This window comes from Neofelis nebulosa, chromosome 13 (assembly GCF_028018385.1).
Source record: "Neofelis nebulosa isolate mNeoNeb1 chromosome 13, mNeoNeb1.pri, whole genome shotgun sequence".
In the NCBI taxonomy this organism is placed as follows: Eukaryota; Metazoa; Chordata; class Mammalia; order Carnivora; family Felidae; genus Neofelis; species Neofelis nebulosa.
In genome coordinates this window covers 223,457-244,369 of record NC_080794.1, presented here as the reverse complement: position 1 = coordinate 244,369, position 20,913 = coordinate 223,457, and the positions used below count along the sequence as shown (strand labels likewise).

General features: G+C 73.6%; 17 non-coding genes across 17 annotated transcripts; all 17 read left to right on the top strand.

Annotated features, from left to right (window-relative positions):
- Window positions 1-634: 634 nt before the first annotated feature.
- On the top strand, window positions 635-753 carry LOC131493933 (5S ribosomal RNA). The gene has a single exon (XR_009253007.1). It is a non-coding gene; the product is annotated as a 5S ribosomal RNA (ribosomal RNA).
- Window positions 754-1,878: 1,125 nt separating this feature from the next.
- Window positions 1,879-1,997, top strand: LOC131493932 (5S ribosomal RNA). The gene has a single exon (XR_009253006.1). It is a non-coding gene; the product is annotated as a 5S ribosomal RNA (ribosomal RNA).
- A 1,123-nt stretch (window positions 1,998-3,120) lies between these two features.
- On the top strand, window positions 3,121-3,239 carry LOC131493931 (5S ribosomal RNA). The gene has a single exon (XR_009253005.1). It is a non-coding gene; the product is annotated as a 5S ribosomal RNA (ribosomal RNA).
- Window positions 3,240-4,373: 1,134 nt separating this feature from the next.
- LOC131493930 (5S ribosomal RNA) lies at window positions 4,374-4,492 on the top strand. The gene has a single exon (XR_009253004.1). It is a non-coding gene; the product is annotated as a 5S ribosomal RNA (ribosomal RNA).
- A 1,131-nt stretch (window positions 4,493-5,623) lies between these two features.
- On the top strand, window positions 5,624-5,742 carry LOC131493929 (5S ribosomal RNA). The gene has a single exon (XR_009253003.1). It is a non-coding gene; the product is annotated as a 5S ribosomal RNA (ribosomal RNA).
- Window positions 5,743-6,873: 1,131 nt separating this feature from the next.
- LOC131493928 (5S ribosomal RNA) lies at window positions 6,874-6,992 on the top strand. Its single transcript, XR_009253002.1, has one exon. It is a non-coding gene; the product is annotated as a 5S ribosomal RNA (ribosomal RNA).
- Window positions 6,993-8,123: 1,131 nt separating this feature from the next.
- LOC131493926 (5S ribosomal RNA) lies at window positions 8,124-8,242 on the top strand. Its single transcript, XR_009253001.1, has one exon. It is a non-coding gene; the product is annotated as a 5S ribosomal RNA (ribosomal RNA).
- Window positions 8,243-9,374: 1,132 nt separating this feature from the next.
- On the top strand, window positions 9,375-9,493 carry LOC131493925 (5S ribosomal RNA). The gene has a single exon (XR_009253000.1). It is a non-coding gene; the product is annotated as a 5S ribosomal RNA (ribosomal RNA).
- Window positions 9,494-10,624: 1,131 nt separating this feature from the next.
- On the top strand, window positions 10,625-10,743 carry LOC131493923 (5S ribosomal RNA). The gene has a single exon (XR_009252998.1). It is a non-coding gene; the product is annotated as a 5S ribosomal RNA (ribosomal RNA).
- A 1,131-nt stretch (window positions 10,744-11,874) lies between these two features.
- On the top strand, window positions 11,875-11,993 carry LOC131493922 (5S ribosomal RNA). Its single transcript, XR_009252997.1, has one exon. It is a non-coding gene; the product is annotated as a 5S ribosomal RNA (ribosomal RNA).
- Window positions 11,994-13,108: 1,115 nt separating this feature from the next.
- LOC131493921 (5S ribosomal RNA) lies at window positions 13,109-13,227 on the top strand. The gene has a single exon (XR_009252996.1). It is a non-coding gene; the product is annotated as a 5S ribosomal RNA (ribosomal RNA).
- A 1,125-nt stretch (window positions 13,228-14,352) lies between these two features.
- On the top strand, window positions 14,353-14,471 carry LOC131493920 (5S ribosomal RNA). Its single transcript, XR_009252995.1, has one exon. It is a non-coding gene; the product is annotated as a 5S ribosomal RNA (ribosomal RNA).
- A 1,125-nt stretch (window positions 14,472-15,596) lies between these two features.
- Window positions 15,597-15,715, top strand: LOC131493919 (5S ribosomal RNA). The gene has a single exon (XR_009252994.1). It is a non-coding gene; the product is annotated as a 5S ribosomal RNA (ribosomal RNA).
- A 1,125-nt stretch (window positions 15,716-16,840) lies between these two features.
- LOC131493918 (5S ribosomal RNA) lies at window positions 16,841-16,959 on the top strand. Its single transcript, XR_009252993.1, has one exon. It is a non-coding gene; the product is annotated as a 5S ribosomal RNA (ribosomal RNA).
- Window positions 16,960-18,083: 1,124 nt separating this feature from the next.
- Window positions 18,084-18,202, top strand: LOC131493917 (5S ribosomal RNA). Its single transcript, XR_009252992.1, has one exon. It is a non-coding gene; the product is annotated as a 5S ribosomal RNA (ribosomal RNA).
- A 1,125-nt stretch (window positions 18,203-19,327) lies between these two features.
- LOC131493916 (5S ribosomal RNA) lies at window positions 19,328-19,446 on the top strand. The gene has a single exon (XR_009252991.1). It is a non-coding gene; the product is annotated as a 5S ribosomal RNA (ribosomal RNA).
- Window positions 19,447-20,569: 1,123 nt separating this feature from the next.
- Window positions 20,570-20,688, top strand: LOC131493915 (5S ribosomal RNA). Its single transcript, XR_009252990.1, has one exon. It is a non-coding gene; the product is annotated as a 5S ribosomal RNA (ribosomal RNA).
- The last annotated feature ends 225 nt before the right edge of the window (window positions 20,689-20,913 follow it).

The following is a 20,913-nucleotide window of genomic DNA, read 5'->3' as shown; positions in this document are numbered from 1 at the left end:
CCGCGAGACCCCAGACTCCCACTCCGCCACACGCCTGGGCTCCCTGGGTCCTGGACCTCTCCCCTCCCTCGAGCCCTCATCCCCAGGCAGGGTCCCTGGCATTTCGCGAGGCCCCGCTAGGGCAGCGGGCTCGGGCTGTTGATGTTCACTGGGGGCGCTGGCGCCTCCGGGGTGGGTATGCACCAGGTGGGGCAGACGGGAGGAGAAGGCCGGGTGGCTGGCTGCGCTCGCCCTGGGGCTGGGGAGGAGGCGCCGACACCCCGGCGGGGCGGGCCCCGGAAGGCACGGCCGGCCGGATGCCCCACGCTCGCTTCCACCCTCTTGCCAGTGAGTAGCCCGACCTGGTGCGGTGACGTGCGGTCCGGTGCGGTGCCGGATGGAAGCGGAGGCGGGCGTGGGGCCAAGCCGGGAGCGGCCTGCAAGAGTCCCGGGATCGGAGAACGCCGGGGCTTGCGCCTCAGCGCCTTGCCAGGGTCCTCTTGCGCGGCCTCCGCCACCCGCCCGGGGCCCGCGGCGGAGGGCGGCGGCAGGCAGGCAGGCAGGCAGGCAGGCGCGTGCACGGGTGAAGCGCCGCACCCGCTGGGCTGGGGACGCGTGGAGCAGGCTCTTGAGGCGCCCAGCGCCAGCCGCCCGCGTCTACGGCCATACCACCCTGAACGCGCCCGATCTCGTCTGATCTCGGAAGCTAAGCAGGGTCGGGCCTGGTTAGTACTTGGATGGGAGACCGCCTGGGAATACCGGGTGCTGTAGGCTTTTTCGCTTTTGGCCTTTGGCCTTTGGCCTCCTTGACCTCTCCTTTGGCGCCCGCCGCCCCTCCCCCCTCCCTCCCTGGGTCCCTCTCTCCCCAGGGAGCGCGGCTGCTGGGGCCAAACACATCCCAGCCACGGATCCCTCTGCCCCTCCCGGGCCAGCAAAGCAGCCTGGCCTGGCCTGGCCCGGCCCCGCCCCGCCCCGCCACGCACCCCAAGCCCGCACACAACCCCCCCCGTCCCCCCCCACCCGGCACTTCACGAGGGGCACGCTCCCCGCTCCCCGCTCCCCGCACCCGGCCAGATCCCACTGCACCGGCTGGAAGCCACGTCCCAGCTTTGCACCTTTCCTGAGACACCACCCACACCGGCACCCGCACCCGCACGGAGGGGTGGGGGGGTGTGCGGTGAGGGCGGGACCGGAGGCTGGCGCCCGGGGACTGGAGGGTGGGGGCTGGGTGGGTGGATGCGAGAACCAGGAGCGGGCGGGCGGGGCCGCGAGACCCCAGACTCCCACTCCGCCACACGCCTGGGCTCCCTGGGTCCTGGACCTCTCCCCTCCCTCGAGCCCTCATCCCCAGGCAGGGTCCCTGGCATTTCGCGAGGCCCCGCTAGGGCAGCGGGCTCGGGCTGTTGATGTTCACTGGGGGCGCTGGCGCCTCCGGGGTGGGTATGCACCAGGTGGGGCAGACGGGAGGAGAAGGCCGGGTGGCTGGCTGCGCTCGCCCTGGGGCTGGGGAGGAGGCGCCGACACCCCGGCGGGGCGGGCCCCGGAAGGCACGGCCGGCCGGATGCCCCACGCTCGCTTCCACCCTCTTGCCAGTGAGTAGCCCGACCTGGTGCGGTGACGTGCGGTCCGGTGCGGTGCCGGATGGAAGCGGAGGCGGGCGTGGGGCCAAGCCGGGAGCGGCCTGCAAGAGTCCCGGGATCGGAGAACGCCGGGGCTTGCGCCTCAGCGCCTTGCCAGGGTCCTCTTGCGCGGCCTCCGCCACCCGCCCGGGGCCCGCGGCGGAGGGCGGCGGCAGGCAGGCAGGCAGGCAGGCAGGTGCGTGCACGGGTGAAGCGCCGCACCCGCTGGGCTGGGGACGCGTGGAGCAGGCTCTTGAGGCGCCCAGCGCCAGCCGCCCGCGTCTACGGCCATACCACCCTGAACGCGCCCGATCTCGTCTGATCTCGGAAGCTAAGCAGGGTCGGGCCTGGTTAGTACTTGGATGGGAGACCGCCTGGGAATACCGGGTGCTGTAGGCTTTTTCGCTTTTGGCCTTTGGCCTTTGGCCTCCTTGACCTCTCCTTTGGCGCCCGCCGCCCCTCCCCCCTCCCTCCCTGGGTCCCTCTCTCCCCAGGGAGCGCGGCTGCTGGGGCCAAACACATCCCAGCCACGGATCCCTCTGCCCCTCCCGGGCCAGCAAAGCAGCCTGGCCTGGCCTGGCCCGGCCCCGCCCCGCCCCGCCCCGCCACGCACCCCAAGCCCGCACACAACCCCCCCCCTCCCCCCCCACCCGGCACTTCACGAGGGGCACGCTCCCCGCTCCCCGCACCCGGCCAGATCCCACTGCACCGGCTGGAAGCCACGTCCCAGCTTTGCACCTTTCCTGAGACACCACCCACACCGGCACCCGCACCCGCACGGAGGGGTGGGGGGGTGTGCGGTGAGGGCGGGACCGGAGGCTGGCGCCCGGGGACTGGAGGGTGGGGGCTGGGTGGGTGGATGCGAGAACCAGGAGCGGGCGGGCGGGGCCGCGAGACCCCAGACTCCCACTCCGCCACACGCCTGGGCTCCCTGGGTCCTGGACCTCTCCCCTCCCTCGAGCCCTCATCCCCAGGCAGGGTCCCTGGCATTTCGCGAGGCCCCGCTAGGGCAGCGGGCTCGGGCTGTTGATGTTCACTGGGGGCGCTGGCGCCTCCGGGGTGGGTATGCACCAGGTGGGGCAGACGGGAGGAGAAGGCCGGGTGGCTGGCTGCGCTCGCCCTGGGGCTGGGGAGGAGGCGCCGACACCCCGGCGGGGCGGGCCCCGGAAGGCACGGCCGGCCGGATGCCCCACGCTCGCTTCCACCCTCTTGCCAGTGAGTAGCCCGACCTGGTGCGGTGACGTGCGGTCCGGTGCGGTGCCGGATGGAAGCGGAGGCGGGCGTGGGGCCAAGCCGGGAGCGGCCTGCAAGAGTCCCGGGATCGGAGAACGCCGGGGCTTGCGCCTCAGCGCCTTGCCAGGGTCCTCTTGCGCGGCCTCCGCCACCCGCCCGGGGCCCGCGGCGGAGGGCGGCGGCAGGCAGGCAGGCAGGCAGGCAGGCGCGTGCACGGGTGAAGCGCCGCACCCGCTGGGCTGGGGACGCGTGGAGCAGGCTCTTGAGGCGCCCAGCGCCAGCCGCCCGCGTCTACGGCCATACCACCCTGAACGCGCCCGATCTCGTCTGATCTCGGAAGCTAAGCAGGGTCGGGCCTGGTTAGTACTTGGATGGGAGACCGCCTGGGAATACCGGGTGCTGTAGGCTTTTTCGCTTTTGGCCTTTGGCCTTTGGCCTCCTTGACCTCTCCTTTGGCGCCCGCCGCCCCTCCCCCCTCCCTCCCTGGGTCCCTCTCTCCCCAGGGAGCGCGGCTGCTGGGGCCAAACACATCCCAGCCACGGATCCCTCTGCCCCTCCCGGGCCAGCAAAGCAGCCTGGCCTGGCCTGGCCCGGCCCCGCCCCGCCCCGCCCCGCCACGCACCCCAAGCCCGCACACAACCCCCCCCCTCCCCCCCCACCCGGCACTTCACGAGGGGCACGCTCCCCGCTCCCCGCTCCCCGCACCCGGCCAGATCCCACTGCACCGGCTGGAAGCCACGTCCCAGCTTTGCACCTTTCCTGAGACACCACCCACACCGGCACCCGCACCCGCACGGAGGGGTGGGGGGGTGTGCGGTGAGGGCGGGACCGGAGGCTGGCGCCCGGGGACTGGAGGGTGGGGGCTGGGTGGGTGGATGCGAGAACCAGGAGCGGGCGGGCGGGGCCGCGAGACCCCAGACTCCCACTCCGCCACACGCCTGGGCTCCCTGGGTCCTGGACCTCTCCCCTCCCTCGAGCCCTCATCCCCAGGCAGGGTCCCTGGCATTTCGCGAGGCCCCGCTAGGGCAGCGGGCTCGGGCTGTTGATGTTCACTGGGGGCGCTGGCGCCTCCGGGGTGGGTATGCACCAGGTGGGGCAGACGGGAGGAGAAGGCCGGGTGGCTGGCTGCGCTCGCCCTGGGGCTGGGGAGGAGGCGCCGACACCCCGGCGGGGCGGGCCCCGGAAGGCACGGCCGGCCGGATGCCCCACGCTCGCTTCCACCCTCTTGCCAGTGAGTAGCCCGACCTGGTGCGGTGACGTGCGGTCCGGTGCGGTGCCGGATGGAAGCGGAGGCGGGCGTGGGGCCAAGCCGGGAGCGGCCTGCAAGAGTCCCGGGATCGGAGAACGCCGGGGCTTGCGCCTCAGCGCCTTGCCAGGGTCCTCTTGCGCGGCCTCCGCCACCCGCCCGGGGCCCGCGGCGGAGGGCGGCGGCAGGCAGGCAGGCAGGCAGGCAGGCAGGCGCGTGCACGGGTGAAGCGCCGCACCCGCTGGGCTGGGGACGCGTGGAGCAGGCTCTTGAGGCGCCCAGCGCCAGCCGCCCGCGTCTACGGCCATACCACCCTGAACGCGCCCGATCTCGTCTGATCTCGGAAGCTAAGCAGGGTCGGGCCTGGTTAGTACTTGGATGGGAGACCGCCTGGGAATACCGGGTGCTGTAGGCTTTTTCGCTTTTGGCCTTTGGCCTTTGGCCTCCTTGACCTCTCCTTTGGCGCCCGCCGCCCCTCCCCCCCTCCCTCCCTGGGTCCCTCTCTCCCCAGGGAGCGCGGCTGCTGGGGCCAAACACATCCCAGCCACGGATCCCTCTGCCCCTCCCGGGCCAGCAAAGCAGCCTGGCCTGGCCTGGCCCGGCCCCGCCCCGCCCCGCCCCGCCACGCACCCCAAGCCCGCACACAACCCCCCCCCTCCCCCCCCACCCGGCACTTCACGAGGGGCACGCTCCCCGCTCCCCGCTCCCCGCACCCGGCCAGATCCCACTGCACCGGCTGGAAGCCACGTCCCAGCTTTGCACCTTTCCTGAGACACCACCCACACCGGCACCCGCACCCGCACGGAGGGGTGGGGGGGTGTGCGGTGAGGGCGGGACCGGAGGCTGGCGCCCGGGGACTGGAGGGTGGGGGCTGGGTGGGTGGATGCGAGAACCAGGAGCGGGCGGGCGGGGCCGCGAGACCCCAGACTCCCACTCCGCCACACGCCTGGGCTCCCTGGGTCCTGGACCTCTCCCCTCCCTCGAGCCCTCATCCCCAGGCAGGGTCCCTGGCATTTCGCGAGGCCCCGCTAGGGCAGCGGGCTCGGGCTGTTGATGTTCACTGGGGGCGCTGGCGCCTCCGGGGTGGGTATGCACCAGGTGGGGCAGACGGGAGGAGAAGGCCGGGTGGCTGGCTGCGCTCGCCCTGGGGCTGGGGAGGAGGCGCCGACACCCCGGCGGGGCGGGCCCCGGAAGGCACGGCCGGCCGGATGCCCCACGCTCGCTTCCACCCTCTTGCCAGTGAGTAGCCCGACCTGGTGCGGTGACGTGCGGTCCGGTGCGGTGCCGGATGGAAGCGGAGGCGGGCGTGGGGCCAAGCCGGGAGCGGCCTGCAAGAGTCCCGGGATCGGAGAACGCCGGGGCTTGCGCCTCAGCGCCTTGCCAGGGTCCTCTTGCGCGGCCTCCGCCACCCGCCCGGGGCCCGCGGCGGAGGGCGGCGGCAGGCAGGCAGGCAGGCAGGCAGGCGCGTGCACGGGTGAAGCGCCGCACCCGCTGGGCTGGGGACGCGTGGAGCAGGCTCTTGAGGCGCCCAGCGCCAGCCGCCCGCGTCTACGGCCATACCACCCTGAACGCGCCCGATCTCGTCTGATCTCGGAAGCTAAGCAGGGTCGGGCCTGGTTAGTACTTGGATGGGAGACCGCCTGGGAATACCGGGTGCTGTAGGCTTTTTCGCTTTTGGCCTTTGGCCTTTGGCCTCCTTGACCTCTCCTTTGGCGCCCGCCGCCCCTCCCCCCCTCCCTCCCTGGGTCCCTCTCTCCCCAGGGAGCGCGGCTGCTGGGGCCAAACACATCCCAGCCACGGATCCCTCTGCCCCTCCCGGGCCAGCAAAGCAGCCTGGCCTGGCCTGGCCCGGCCCCGCCCCGCCCCGCCCCGCCACGCACCCCAAGCCCGCACACAACCCCCCCCCTCCCCCCCCACCCGGCACTTCACGAGGGGCACGCTCCCCGCTCCCCGCTCCCCGCACCCGGCCAGATCCCACTGCACCGGCTGGAAGCCACGTCCCAGCTTTGCACCTTTCCTGAGACACCACCCACACCGGCACCCGCACCCGCACGGAGGGGTGGGGGGGTGTGCGGTGAGGGCGGGACCGGAGGCTGGCGCCCGGGGACTGGAGGGTGGGGGCTGGGTGGGTGGATGCGAGAACCAGGAGCGGGCGGGCGGGGCCGCGAGACCCCAGACTCCCACTCCGCCACACGCCTGGGCTCCCTGGGTCCTGGACCTCTCCCCTCCCTCGAGCCCTCATCCCCAGGCAGGGTCCCTGGCATTTCGCGAGGCCCCGCTAGGGCAGCGGGCTCGGGCTGTTGATGTTCACTGGGGGCGCTGGCGCCTCCGGGGTGGGTATGCACCAGGTGGGGCAGACGGGAGGAGAAGGCCGGGTGGCTGGCTGCGCTCGCCCTGGGGCTGGGGAGGAGGCGCCGACACCCCGGCGGGGCGGGCCCCGGAAGGCACGGCCGGCCGGATGCCCCACGCTCGCTTCCACCCTCTTGCCAGTGAGTAGCCCGACCTGGTGCGGTGACGTGCGGTCCGGTGCGGTGCCGGATGGAAGCGGAGGCGGGCGTGGGGCCAAGCCGGGAGCGGCCTGCAAGAGTCCCGGGATCGGAGAACGCCGGGGCTTGCGCCTCAGCGCCTTGCCAGGGTCCTCTTGCGCGGCCTCCGCCACCCGCCCGGGGCCCGCGGCGGAGGGCGGCGGCAGGCAGGCAGGCAGGCAGGCAGGCGCGTGCACGGGTGAAGCGCCGCACCCGCTGGGCTGGGGACGCGTGGAGCAGGCTCTTGAGGCGCCCAGCGCCAGCCGCCCGCGTCTACGGCCATACCACCCTGAACGCGCCCGATCTCGTCTGATCTCGGAAGCTAAGCAGGGTCGGGCCTGGTTAGTACTTGGATGGGAGACCGCCTGGGAATACCGGGTGCTGTAGGCTTTTTCGCTTTTGGCCTTTGGCCTTTGGCCTCCTTGACCTCTCCTTTGGCGCCCGCCGCCCCTCCCCCCCTCCCTCCCTGGGTCCCTCTCTCCCCAGGGAGCGCGGCTGCTGGGGCCAAACACATCCCAGCCACGGATCCCTCTGCCCCTCCCGGGCCAGCAAAGCAGCCTGGCCTGGCCTGGCCCGGCCCCGCCCCGCCCCGCCCCGCCACGCACCCCAAGCCCGCACACAACCCCCCCCCTCCCCCCCCACCCGGCACTTCACGAGGGGCACGCTCCCCGCTCCCCGCTCCCCGCACCCGGCCAGATCCCACTGCACCGGCTGGAAGCCACGTCCCAGCTTTGCACCTTTCCTGAGACACCACCCACACCGGCACCCGCACCCGCACGGAGGGGTGGGGGGGTGTGCGGTGAGGGCGGGACCGGAGGCTGGCGCCCGGGGACTGGAGGGTGGGGGCTGGGTGGGTGGATGCGAGAACCAGGAGCGGGCGGGCGGGGCCGCGAGACCCCAGACTCCCACTCCGCCACACGCCTGGGCTCCCTGGGTCCTGGACCTCTCCCCTCCCTCGAGCCCTCATCCCCAGGCAGGGTCCCTGGCATTTCGCGAGGCCCCGCTAGGGCAGCGGGCTCGGGCTGTTGATGTTCACTGGGGGCGCTGGCGCCTCCGGGGTGGGTATGCACCAGGTGGGGCAGACGGGAGGAGAAGGCCGGGTGGCTGGCTGCGCTCGCCCTGGGGCTGGGGAGGAGGCGCCGACACCCCGGCGGGGCGGGCCCCGGAAGGCACGGCCGGCCGGATGCCCCACGCTCGCTTCCACCCTCTTGCCAGTGAGTAGCCCGACCTGGTGCGGTGACGTGCGGTCCGGTGCGGTGCCGGATGGAAGCGGAGGCGGGCGTGGGGCCAAGCCGGGAGCGGCCTGCAAGAGTCCCGGGATCGGAGAACGCCGGGGCTTGCGCCTCAGCGCCTTGCCAGGGTCCTCTTGCGCGGCCTCCGCCACCCGCCCGGGGCCCGCGGCGGAGGGCGGCGGCAGGCAGGCAGGCAGGCAGGCAGGCGCGTGCACGGGTGAAGCGCCGCACCCGCTGGGCTGGGGACGCGTGGAGCAGGCTCTTGAGGCGCCCAGCGCCAGCCGCCCGCGTCTACGGCCATACCACCCTGAACGCGCCCGATCTCGTCTGATCTCGGAAGCTAAGCAGGGTCGGGCCTGGTTAGTACTTGGATGGGAGACCGCCTGGGAATACCGGGTGCTGTAGGCTTTTTCGCTTTTGGCCTTTGGCCTTTGGCCTCCTTGACCTCTCCTTTGGCGCCCGCCGCCCCTCCCCCCTCCCTCCCTGGGTCCCTCTCTCCCCAGGGAGCGCGGCTGCTGGGGCCAAACACATCCCAGCCACGGATCCCTCTGCCCCTCCCGGGCCAGCAAAGCAGCCTGGCCTGGCCTGGCCCGGCCCCGCCCCGCCCCGCCCCGCCACGCACCCCAAGCCCGCACACAACCCCCCCCCCTCCCCCCCCACCCGGCACTTCACGAGGGGCACGCTCCCCGCTCCCCGCTCCCCGCACCCGGCCAGATCCCACTGCACCGGCTGGAAGCCACGTCCCAGCTTTGCACCTTTCCTGAGACACCACCCACACCGGCACCCGCACCCGCACGGAGGGGTGGGGGGGGTGTGCGGTGAGGGCGGGACCGGAGGCTGGCGCCCGGGGACTGGAGGGTGGGGGCTGGGTGGGTGGATGCGAGAACCAGGAGCGGGCGGGCGGGGCCGCGAGACCCCAGACTCCCACTCCGCCACACGCCTGGGCTCCCTGGGTCCTGGACCTCTCCCCTCCCTCGAGCCCTCATCCCCAGGCAGGGTCCCTGGCATTTCGCGAGGCCCCGCTAGGGCAGCGGGCTCGGGCTGTTGATGTTCACTGGGGGCGCTGGCGCCTCCGGGGTGGGTATGCACCAGGTGGGGCAGACGGGAGGAGAAGGCCGGGTGGCTGGCTGCGCTCGCCCTGGGGCTGGGGAGGAGGCGCCGACACCCCGGCGGGGCGGGCCCCGGAAGGCACGGCCGGCCGGATGCCCCACGCTCGCTTCCACCCTCTTGCCAGTGAGTAGCCCGACCTGGTGCGGTGACGTGCGGTCCGGTGCGGTGCCGGATGGAAGCGGAGGCGGGCGTGGGGCCAAGCCGGGAGCGGCCTGCAAGAGTCCCGGGATCGGAGAACGCCGGGGCTTGCGCCTCAGCGCCTTGCCAGGGTCCTCTTGCGCGGCCTCCGCCACCCGCCCGGGGCCCGCGGCGGAGGGCGGCGGCAGGCAGGCAGGCAGGCAGGCAGGCGCGTGCACGGGTGAAGCGCCGCACCCGCTGGGCTGGGGACGCGTGGAGCAGGCTCTTGAGGCGCCCAGCGCCAGCCGCCCGCGTCTACGGCCATACCACCCTGAACGCGCCCGATCTCGTCTGATCTCGGAAGCTAAGCAGGGTCGGGCCTGGTTAGTACTTGGATGGGAGACCGCCTGGGAATACCGGGTGCTGTAGGCTTTTTCGCTTTTGGCCTTTGGCCTTTGGCCTCCTTGACCTCTCCTTTGGCGCCCGCCGCCCCTCCCCCCCTCCCTCCCTGGGTCCCTCTCTCCCCAGGGAGCGCGGCTGCTGGGGCCAAACACATCCCAGCCACGGATCCCTCTGCCCCTCCCGGGCCAGCAAAGCAGCCTGGCCTGGCCTGGCCCGGCCCCGCCCCGCCCCGCCCCGCCACGCACCCCAAGCCCGCACACAACCCCCCCCCTCCCCCCCCACCCGGCACTTCACGAGGGGCACGCTCCCCGCTCCCCGCTCCCCGCACCCGGCCAGATCCCACTGCACCGGCTGGAAGCCACGTCCCAGCTTTGCACCTTTCCTGAGACACCACCCACACCGGCACCCGCACCCGCACGGAGGGGTGGGGGGGTGTGCGGTGAGGGCGGGACCGGAGGCTGGCGCCCGGGGACTGGAGGGTGGGGGCTGGGTGGGTGGATGCGAGAACCAGGAGCGGGCGGGCGGGGCCGCGAGACCCCAGACTCCCACTCCGCCACACGCCTGGGCTCCCTGGGTCCTGGACCTCTCCCCTCCCTCGAGCCCTCATCCCCAGGCAGGGTCCCTGGCATTTCGCGAGGCCCCGCTAGGGCAGCGGGCTCGGGCTGTTGATGTTCACTGGGGGCGCTGGCGCCTCCGGGGTGGGTATGCACCAGGTGGGGCAGACGGGAGGAGAAGGCCGGGTGGCTGGCTGCGCTCGCCCTGGGGCTGGGGAGGAGGCGCCGACACCCCGGCGGGGCGGGCCCCGGAAGGCACGGCCGGCCGGATGCCCCACGCTCGCTTCCACCCTCTTGCCAGTGAGTAGCCCGACCTGGTGCGGTGACGTGCGGTCCGGTGCGGTGCCGGATGGAAGCGGAGGCGGGCGTGGGGCCAAGCCGGGAGCGGCCTGCAAGAGTCCCGGGATCGGAGAACGCCGGGGCTTGCGCCTCAGCGCCTTGCCAGGGTCCTCTTGCGCGGCCTCCGCCACCCGCCCGGGGCCCGCGGCGGAGGGCGGCGGCAGGCAGGCAGGCAGGCAGGCAGGCGCGTGCACGGGTGAAGCGCCGCACCCGCTGGGCTGGGGACGCGTGGAGCAGGCTCTTGAGGCGCCCAGCGCCAGCCGCCCGCGTCTACGGCCATACCACCCTGAACGCGCCCGATCTCGTCTGATCTCGGAAGCTAAGCAGGGTCGGGCCTGGTTAGTACTTGGATGGGAGACCGCCTGGGAATACCGGGTGCTGTAGGCTTTTTCGCTTTTGGCCTTTGGCCTTTGGCCTCCTTGACCTCTCCTTTGGCGCCCGCCGCCCCTCCCCCCCTCCCTCCCTGGGTCCCTCTCTCCCCAGGGAGCGCGGCTGCTGGGGCCAAACACATCCCAGCCACGGATCCCTCTGCCCCTCCCGGGCCAGCAAAGCAGCCTGGCCTGGCCTGGCCCGGCCCCGCCCCGCCCCGCCCCGCCACGCACCCCAAGCCCGCACACAACCCCCCCCCTCCCCCCCCACCCGGCACTTCACGAGGGGCACGCTCCCCGCTCCCCGCTCCCCGCACCCGGCCAGATCCCACTGCACCGGCTGGAAGCCACGTCCCAGCTTTGCACCTTTCCTGAGACACCACCCACACCGGCACCCGCACCCGCACGGAGGGGTGGGGGGGTGTGCGGTGAGGGCGGGACCGGAGGCTGGCGCCCGGGGACTGGAGGGTGGGGGCTGGGTGGGTGGATGCGAGAACCAGGAGCGGGCGGGCGGGGCCGCGAGACCCCAGACTCCCACTCCGCCACACGCCTGGGCTCCCTGGGTCCTGGACCTCTCCCCTCCCTCGAGCCCTCATCCCCAGGCAGGGTCCCTGGCATTTCGCGAGGCCCCGCTAGGGCAGCGGGCTCGGGCTGTTGATGTTCACTGGGGGCGCTGGCGCCTCCGGGGTGGGTATGCACCAGGTGGGGCAGACGGGAGGAGAAGGCCGGGTGGCTGGCTGCGCTCGCCCTGGGGCTGGGGAGGAGGCGCCGACACCCCGGCGGGGCGGGCCCCGGAAGGCACGGCCGGCCGGATGCCCCACGCTCGCTTCCACCCTCTTGCCAGTGAGTAGCCCGACCTGGTGCGGTGACGTGCGGTCCGGTGCGGTGCCGGATGGAAGCGGAGGCGGGCGTGGGGCCAAGCCGGGAGCGGCCTGCAAGAGTCCCGGGATCGGAGAACGCCGGGGCTTGCGCCTCAGCGCCTTGCCAGGGTCCTCTTGCGCGGCCTCCGCCACCCGCCCGGGGCCCGCGGCGGAGGGCGGCGGCAGGCAGGCAGGCAGGCAGGCAGGCGCGTGCACGGGTGAAGCGCCGCACCCGCTGGGCTGGGGACGCGTGGAGCAGGCTCTTGAGGCGCCCAGCGCCAGCCGCCCGCGTCTACGGCCATACCACCCTGAACGCGCCCGATCTCGTCTGATCTCGGAAGCTAAGCAGGGTCGGGCCTGGTTAGTACTTGGATGGGAGACCGCCTGGGAATACCGGGTGCTGTAGGCTTTTTCGCTTTTGGCCTTTGGCCTTTGGCCTCCTTGACCTCTCCTTTGGCGCCCGCCGCCCCTCCCCCCCTCCCTCCCTGGGTCCCTCTCTCCCCAGGGAGCGCGGCTGCTGGGGCCAAACACATCCCAGCCACGGATCCCTCTGCCCCTCCCGGGCCAGCAAAGCAGCCTGGCCTGGCCTGGCCCGGCCCCGCCCCGCCCCGCCACGCACCCCAAGCCCGCACACAACCCCCCCCCTCCCCCCCCACCCGGCACTTCACGAGGGGCACGCTCCCCGCTCCCCGCACCCGGCCAGATCCCACTGCACCGGCTGGAAGCCACGTCCCAGCTTTGCACCTTTCCTGAGACACCACCCACACCGGCACCTGCACCCGCACGGAGGGGTGGGGGGGTGTGCGGTGAGGGCGGGACCGGAGGCTGGCGCCCGGGGACTGGAGGGTGGGGGCTGGGTGGGTGGATGCGAGAACCAGGAGCGGGCGGGCGGGGCCGCGAGACCCCAGACTCCCACTCCGCCACACGCCTGGGCTCCCTGGGTCCTGGACCTCTCCCCTCCCTCGAGCCCTCATCCCCAGGCAGGGTCCCTGGCATTTCGCGAGGCCCCGCTAGGGCAGCGGGCTCGGGCTGTTGATGTTCACTGGGGGCGCTGGCGCCTCCGGGGTGGGTATGCACCAGGTGGGGCAGACGGGAGGAGAAGGCCGGGTGGCTGGCTGCGCTCGCCCTGGGGCTGGGGAGGAGGCGCCGACACCCCGGCGGGGCGGGCCCCGGAAGGCACGGCCGGCCGGATGCCCCACGCTCGCTTCCACCCTCTTGCCAGTGAGTAGCCCGACCTGGTGCGGTGACGTGCGGTCCGGTGCGGTGCCGGATGGAAGCGGAGGCGGGCGTGGGGCCAAGCCGGGAGCGGCCTGCAAGAGTCCCGGGATCGGAGAACGCCGGGGCTTGCGCCTCAGCGCCTTGCCAGGGTCCTCTTGCGCGGCCTCCGCCACCCGCCCGGGGCCCGCGGCGGAGGGCGGCGGCAGGCAGGCAGGCAGGCAGGCGCGTGCACGGGTGAAGCGCCGCACCCGCTGGGCTGGGGACGCGTGGAGCAGGCTCTTGAGGCGCCCAGCGCCAGCCGCCCGCGTCTACGGCCATACCACCCTGAACGCGCCCGATCTCGTCTGATCTCGGAAGCTAAGCAGGGTCGGGCCTGGTTAGTACTTGGATGGGAGACCGCCTGGGAATACCGGGTGCTGTAGGCTTTTTCGCTTTTGGCCTTTGGCCTTTGGCCTCCTTGACCTCTCCTTTGGCGCCCGCCGCCCCTCCCCCCTCCCTCCCTGGGTCCCTCTCTCCCCAGGGAGCGCGGCTGCTGGGGCCAAACACATCCCAGCCACGGATCCCTCTGCCCCTCCCGGGCCAGCAAAGCAGCCTGGCCTGGCCTGGCCCGGCCCCGCCCCGCCCCGCCACGCACCCCAAGCCCGCACACAACCCCCCCCCTCCCCCCCCACCCGGCACTTCACGAGGGGCACGCTCCCCGCTCCCCGCTCCCCGCACCCGGCCAGATCCCACTGCACCGGCTGGAAGCCACGTCCCAGCTTTGCACCTTTCCTGAGACACCACCCACACCGGCACCCGCACCCGCACGGAGGGGTGGGGGGGTGTGCGGTGAGGGCGGGACCGGAGGCTGGCGCCCGGGGACTGGAGGGTGGGGGCTGGGTGGGTGGATGCGAGAACCAGGAGCGGGCGGGCGGGGCCGCGAGACCCCAGACTCCCACTCCGCCACACGCCTGGGCTCCCTGGGTCCTGGACCTCTCCCCTCCCTCGAGCCCTCATCCCCAGGCAGGGTCCCTGGCATTTCGCGAGGCCCCGCTAGGGCAGCGGGCTCGGGCTGTTGATGTTCACTGGGGGCGCTGGCGCCTCCGGGGTGGGTATGCACCAGGTGGGGCAGACGGGAGGAGAAGGCCGGGTGGCTGGCTGCGCTCGCCCTGGGGCTGGGGAGGAGGCGCCGACACCCCGGCGGGGCGGGCCCCGGAAGGCACGGCCGGCCGGATGCCCCACGCTCGCTTCCACCCTCTTGCCAGTGAGTAGCCCGACCTGGTGCGGTGACGTGCGGTCCGGTGCGGTGCCGGATGGAAGCGGAGGCGGGCGTGGGGCCAAGCCGGGAGCGGCCTGCAAGAGTCCCGGGATCGGAGAACGCCGGGGCTTGCGCCTCAGCGCCTTGCCAGGGTCCTCTTGCGCGGCCTCCGCCACCCGCCCGGGGCCCGCGGCGGAGGGCGGCGGCAGGCAGGCAGGCAGGCAGGCAGGCGCGTGCACGGGTGAAGCGCCGCACCCGCTGGGCTGGGGACGCGTGGAGCAGGCTCTTGAGGCGCCCAGCGCCAGCCGCCCGCGTCTACGGCCATACCACCCTGAACGCGCCCGATCTCGTCTGATCTCGGAAGCTAAGCAGGGTCGGGCCTGGTTAGTACTTGGATGGGAGACCGCCTGGGAATACCGGGTGCTGTAGGCTTTTTCGCTTTTGGCCTTTGGCCTTTGGCCTCCTTGACCTCTCCTTTGGCGCCCGCCGCCCCTCCCCCCTCCCTCCCTGGGTCCCTCTCTCCCCAGGGAGCGCGGCTGCTGGGGCCAAACACATCCCAGCCACGGATCCCTCTGCCCCTCCCGGGCCAGCAAAGCAGCCTGGCCTGGCCTGGCCCGGCCCCGCCCCGCCCCGCCACGCACCCCAAGCCCGCACACAACCCCCCCCCTCCCCCCCCACCCGGCACTTCACGAGGGGCACGCTCCCCGCTCCCCGCTCCCCGCACCCGGCCAGATCCCACTGCACCGGCTGGAAGCCACGTCCCAGCTTTGCACCTTTCCTGAGACACCACCCACACCGGCACCCGCACCCGCACGGAGGGGTGGGGGGGTGTGCGGTGAGGGCGGGACCGGAGGCTGGCGCCCGGGGACTGGAGGGTGGGGGCTGGGTGGGTGGATGCGAGAACCAGGAGCGGGCGGGCGGGGCCGCGAGACCCCAGACTCCCACTCCGCCACACGCCTGGGCTCCCTGGGTCCTGGACCTCTCCCCTCCCTCGAGCCCTCATCCCCAGGCAGGGTCCCTGGCATTTCGCGAGGCCCCGCTAGGGCAGCGGGCTCGGGCTGTTGATGTTCACTGGGGGCGCTGGCGCCTCCGGGGTGGGTATGCACCAGGTGGGGCAGACGGGAGGAGAAGGCCGGGTGGCTGGCTGCGCTCGCCCTGGGGCTGGGGAGGAGGCGCCGACACCCCGGCGGGGCGGGCCCCGGAAGGCACGGCCGGCCGGATGCCCCACGCTCGCTTCCACCCTCTTGCCAGTGAGTAGCCCGACCTGGTGCGGTGACGTGCGGTCCGGTGCGGTGCCGGATGGAAGCGGAGGCGGGCGTGGGGCCAAGCCGGGAGCGGCCTGCAAGAGTCCCGGGATCGGAGAACGCCGGGGCTTGCGCCTCAGCGCCTTGCCAGGGTCCTCTTGCGCGGCCTCCGCCACCCGCCCGGGGCCCGCGGCGGAGGGCGGCGGCAGGCAGGCAGGCAGGCAGGCAGGCGCGTGCACGGGTGAAGCGCCGCACCCGCTGGGCTGGGGACGCGTGGAGCAGGCTCTTGAGGCGCCCAGCGCCAGCCGCCCGCGTCTACGGCCATACCACCCTGAACGCGCCCGATCTCGTCTGATCTCGGAAGCTAAGCAGGGTCGGGCCTGGTTAGTACTTGGATGGGAGACCGCCTGGGAATACCGGGTGCTGTAGGCTTTTTCGCTTTTGGCCTTTGGCCTTTGGCCTCCTTGACCTCTCCTTTGGCGCCCGCCGCCCCTCCCCCCTCCCTCCCTGGGTCCCTCTCTCCCCAGGGAGCGCGGCTGCTGGGGCCAAACACATCCCAGCCACGGATCCCTCTGCCCCTCCCGGGCCAGCAAAGCAGCCTGGCCTGGCCTGGCCCGGCCCCGCCCCGCCCCGCCACGCACCCCAAGCCCGCACACAACCCCCCCCCTCCCCCCCCACCCGGCACTTCACGAGGGGCACGCTCCCCGCTCCCCGCTCCCCGCACCCGGCCAGATCCCACTGCACCGGCTGGAAGCCACGTCCCAGCTTTGCACCTTTCCTGAGACACCACCCACACCGGCACCCGCACCCGCACGGAGGGGTGGGGGGGTGTGCGGTGAGGGCGGGACCGGAGGCTGGCGCCCGGGGACTGGAGGGTGGGGGCTGGGTGGGTGGATGCGAGAACCAGGAGCGGGCGGGCGGGGCCGCGAGACCCCAGACTCCCACTCCGCCACACGCCTGGGCTCCCTGGGTCCTGGACCTCTCCCCTCCCTCGAGCCCTCATCCCCAGGCAGGGTCCCTGGCATTTCGCGAGGCCCCGCTAGGGCAGCGGGCTCGGGCTGTTGATGTTCACTGGGGGCGCTGGCGCCTCCGGGGTGGGTATGCACCAGGTGGGGCAGACGGGAGGAGAAGGCCGGGTGGCTGGCTGCGCTCGCCCTGGGGCTGGGGAGGAGGCGCCGACACCCCGGCGGGGCGGGCCCCGGAAGGCACGGCCGGCCGGATGCCCCACGCTCGCTTCCACCCTCTTGCCAGTGAGTAGCCCGACCTGGTGCGGTGACGTGCGGTCCGGTGCGGTGCCGGATGGAAGCGGAGGCGGGCGTGGGGCCAAGCCGGGAGCGGCCTGCAAGAGTCCCGGGATCGGAGAACGCCGGGGCTTGCGCCTCAGCGCCTTGCCAGGGTCCTCTTGCGCGGCCTCCGCCACCCGCCCGGGGCCCGCGGCGGAGGGCGGCGGCAGGCAGGCAGGCAGGCAGGCAGGCGCGTGCACGGGTGAAGCGCCGCACCCGCTGGGCTGGGGACGCGTGGAGCAGGCTCTTGAGGCGCCCAGCGCCAGCCGCCCGCGTCTACGGCCATACCACCCTGAACGCGCCCGATCTCGTCTGATCTCGGAAGCTAAGCAGGGTCGGGCCTGGTTAGTACTTGGATGGGAGACCGCCTGGGAATACCGGGTGCTGTAGGCTTTTTCGCTTTTGGCCTTTGGCCTTTGGCCTCCTTGACCTCTCCTTTGGCGCCCGCCGCCCCTCCCCCCTCCCTCCCTGGGTCCCTCTCTCCCCAGGGAGCGCGGCTGCTGGGGCCAAACACATCCCAGCCACGGATCCCTCTGCCCCTCCCGGGCCAGCAAAGCAGCCTGGCCTGGCCTGGCCCGGCCCCGCCCCGCCCCGCCCCGCCACGCACCCCAAGCCCGCACACAACCCCCCCCCTCCCCCCCCACCCGGCACTTCACGAGGGGCACGCTCCCCGCTCCCCGCACCCGGCCAGATCCCACTGCACCGGCTGGAAGCCACGTCCCAGCTTTGCACCTTTCCTGAGACACCACCCACACCGGCACCCGCACCCGCACGGAGGGGTGGGGGGGGTGTGCGGTGAGGGCGGGACCGGAGGCTGGCGCCCGGGGACTGGAGGGTGGGGGCTGGGTGGGTGGATGCGAGAACCAGGAGCGGGCGGGCGGGGCCGCGAGACCCCAGACTCCCACTCCGCCACACGCCTGGGCTCCCTGGGTCCTGGACCTCTCCCCTCCCTCGAGCCCTCATCCCCAGGCAGGGTCCCTGGCATTTCGCGAGGCCCCGCTAGGGCAGCGGGCTCGGGCTGTTGATGTTCACTGGGGGCGCTGGCGCCTCCGGGGTGGGTATGCACCAGGTGGGGCAGACGGGAGGAGAAGGCCGGGTGGCTGGCTGCGCTCGCCCTGGGGCTGGGGAGGAGGCGCCGACACCCCGGCGGGGCGGGCCCCGGAAGGCACGGCCGGCCGGATGCCCCACGCTCGCTTCCACCCTCTTGCCAGTGAGTAGCCCGACCTGGTGCGGTGACGTGCGGTCCGGTGCGGTGCCGGATGGAAGCGGAGGCGGGCGTGGGGCCAAGCCGGGAGCGGCCTGCAAGAGTCCCGGGATCGGAGAACGCCGGGGCTTGCGCCTCAGCGCCTTGCCAGGGTCCTCTTGCGCGGCCTCCGCCACCCGCCCGGGGCCCGCGGCGGAGGGCGGCGGCAGGCAGGCAGGCAGGCAGGCAGGCGCGTGCACGGGTGAAGCGCCGCACCCGCTGGGCTGGGGACGCGTGGAGCAGGCTCTTGAGGCGCCCAGCGCCAGCCGCCCGCGTCTACGGCCATACCACCCTGAACGCGCCCGATCTCGTCTGATCTCGGAAGCTAAGCAGGGTCGGGCCTGGTTAGTACTTGGATGGGAGACCGCCTGGGAATACCGGGTGCTGTAGGCTTTTTCGCTTTTGGCCTTTGGCCTTTGGCCTCCTTGACCTCTCCTTTGGCGCCCGCCGCCCCTCCCCCCTCCCTCCCTGGGTCCCTCTCTCCCCAGGGAGCGCGGCTGCTGGGGCCAAACACATCCCAGCCACGGATCCCTCTGCCCCTCCCGGGCCAGCAAAGCAGCCTGGCCTGGCCTGGCCCGGCCCCGCCCCGCCCCGCCACGCACCCCAAGCCCGCACACAACCCCCCCCCTCCCCCCCCACCCGGCACTTCACGAGGGGCACGCTCCCCGCTCCCCGCTCCCCGCACCCGGCCAGATCCCACTGCACCGGCTGGAAGCCACGTCCCAGCTTTGCACCTTTCCTGAGACACCACCCACACCGGCACCCGCACCCGCACGGAGGGGTGGGGGGGTGTGCGGTGAGGGCGGGACCGGAGGCTGGCGCCCGGGGACTGGAGGGTGGGGGCTGGGTGGGTGGATGCGAGAACCAGGAGCGGGCGGGCGGGGCCGCGAGACCCCAGACTCCCACTCCGCCACACGCCTGGGCTCCCTGGGTCCTGGACCTCTCCCCTCCCTCGAGCCCTCATCCCCAGGCAGGGTCCCTGGCATTTCGCGAGGCCCCGCTAGGGCAGCGGGCTCGGGCTGTTGATGTTCACTGGGGGCGCTGGCGCCTCCGGGGTGGGTATGCACCAGGTGGGGCAGACGGGAGGAGAAGGCCGGGTGGCTGGCTGCGCTCGCCCTGGGGCTGGGGAGGAGGCGCCGACACCCCGGCGGGGCGGGCCCCGGAAGGCACGGCCGGCCGGATGCCCCACGCTCGCTTCCACCCTCTTGCCAGTGAGTAGCCCGACCTGGTGCGGTGACGTGCGGTCCGGTGCGGTGCCGGATGGAAGCGGAGGCGGGCGTGGGGCCAAGCCGGGAGCGGCCTGCAAGAGTCCCGGGATCGGAGAACGCCGGGGCTTGCGCCTCAGCGCCTTGCCAGGGTCCTCTTGCGCGGCCTCCGCCACCCGCCCGGGGCCCGCGGCGGAGGGCGGCGGCAGGCAGGCAGGCAGGCAGGCAGGTGCGTGCACGGGTGAAGCGCCGCACCCGCTGGGCTGGGGACGCGTGGAGCAGGCTCTTGAGGCGCCCAGCGCCAGCCGCCCGCGTCTACGGCCATACCACCCTGAACGCGCCCGATCTCGTCTGATCTCGGAAGCTAAGCAGGGTCGGGCCTGGTTAGTACTTGGATGGGAGACCGCCTGGGAATACCGGGTGCTGTAGGCTTTTTCGCTTTTGGCCTTTGGCCTTTGGCCTCCTTGACCTCTCCTTTGGCGCCCGCCGCCCCTCCCCCCTCCCTCCCTGGGTCCCTCTCTCCCCAGGGAGCGCGGCTGCTGGGGCCAAACACATCCCAGCCACGGATCCCTCTGCCCCTCCCGGGCCAGCAAAGCAGCCTGGCCTGGCCTGGCCCGGCCCCGCCCCGCCCCGCCCCGCCACGCACCCCAAGCCCGCACACAACCCCCCCCCTCCCCCCCCACCCGGCACTTCACGAGGGGCACGCTCCCCGCTCCCCGCACCCGGCCAGATCCCACTGCACCGGCTGGAAGCCACGTCCCAGCTTTGCACCTTTCCTGAGACACCACCCACACCGGCACCCGCACCCGCACGGAGGGGTGGGGGGGTGTGCGGTGAGGGCGGGACCGGAGGCTGGCGCCCGGGGACTGGAGGGTGGGGGCTGGGTGGGTGGATGCGAGAACCAGGAGCGGGCGGGCGGGGCCGCGAGACCCCAGACTCCCACTCCGCCACACGCCTGGGCTCCCTGGGTCCTGGACCTCTCCCCTCCCTCGAGCCCTCATCCCCAGGCAGGGTCCCTGGCATTTCGCGAGGCCCCGCTAGGGCAGCGGGCTCGGGCTGTTGATGTTCACTGGGGGCGCTGGCGCCTCCGGGGTGGGTATGCACCAGGTGGGGCAGACGGGAGGAGAAGGCCGGGTGGCTGGCTGCGCTCGCCCTGGGGCTGGGGAGGAGGCGCCGACACCCCGGCGGGGCGGGCCCCGGAAGGCACGGCCGGCCGGATGCCCCACGCTCGCTTCCACCCTCTTGCCAGTGAGTAGCCCGACCTGGTGCGGTGACGTGCGGTCCGGTGCGGTGCCGGATGGAAGCGGAGGCGGGCGTGGGGCCAAGCCGGGAGCGGCCTGCAAGAGTCCCGGGATCGGAGAACGCCGGGGCTTGCGCCTCAGCGCCTTGCCAGGGTCCTCTTGCGCGGCCTCCGCCACCCGCCCGGGGCCCGCGGCGGAGGGCGGCGGCAGGCAGGCAGGCAGGCAGGCAGGCGCGTGCACGGGTGAAGCGCCGCACCCGCTGGGCTGGGGACGCGTGGAGCAGGCTCTTGAGGCGCCCAGCGCCAGCCGCCCGCGTCTACGGCCATACCACCCTGAACGCGCCCGATCTCGTCTGATCTCGGAAGCTAAGCAGGGTCGGGCCTGGTTAGTACTTGGATGGGAGACCGCCTGGGAATACCGGGTGCTGTAGGCTTTTTCGCTTTTGGCCTTTGGCCTTTGGCCTCCTTGACCTCTCCTTTGGCGCCCGCCGCCCCTCCCCCCTCCCTCCCTGGGTCCCTCTCTCCCCAGGGAGCGCGGCTGCTGGGGCCAAACACATCCCAGCCACGGATCCCTCTGCCCCTCCCGGGCCAGCAAAGCAGCCTGGCCTGGCCTGGCCCGGCCCCGCCCCGCCCCGCCCCGCCACGCACCCCAAGCCCGC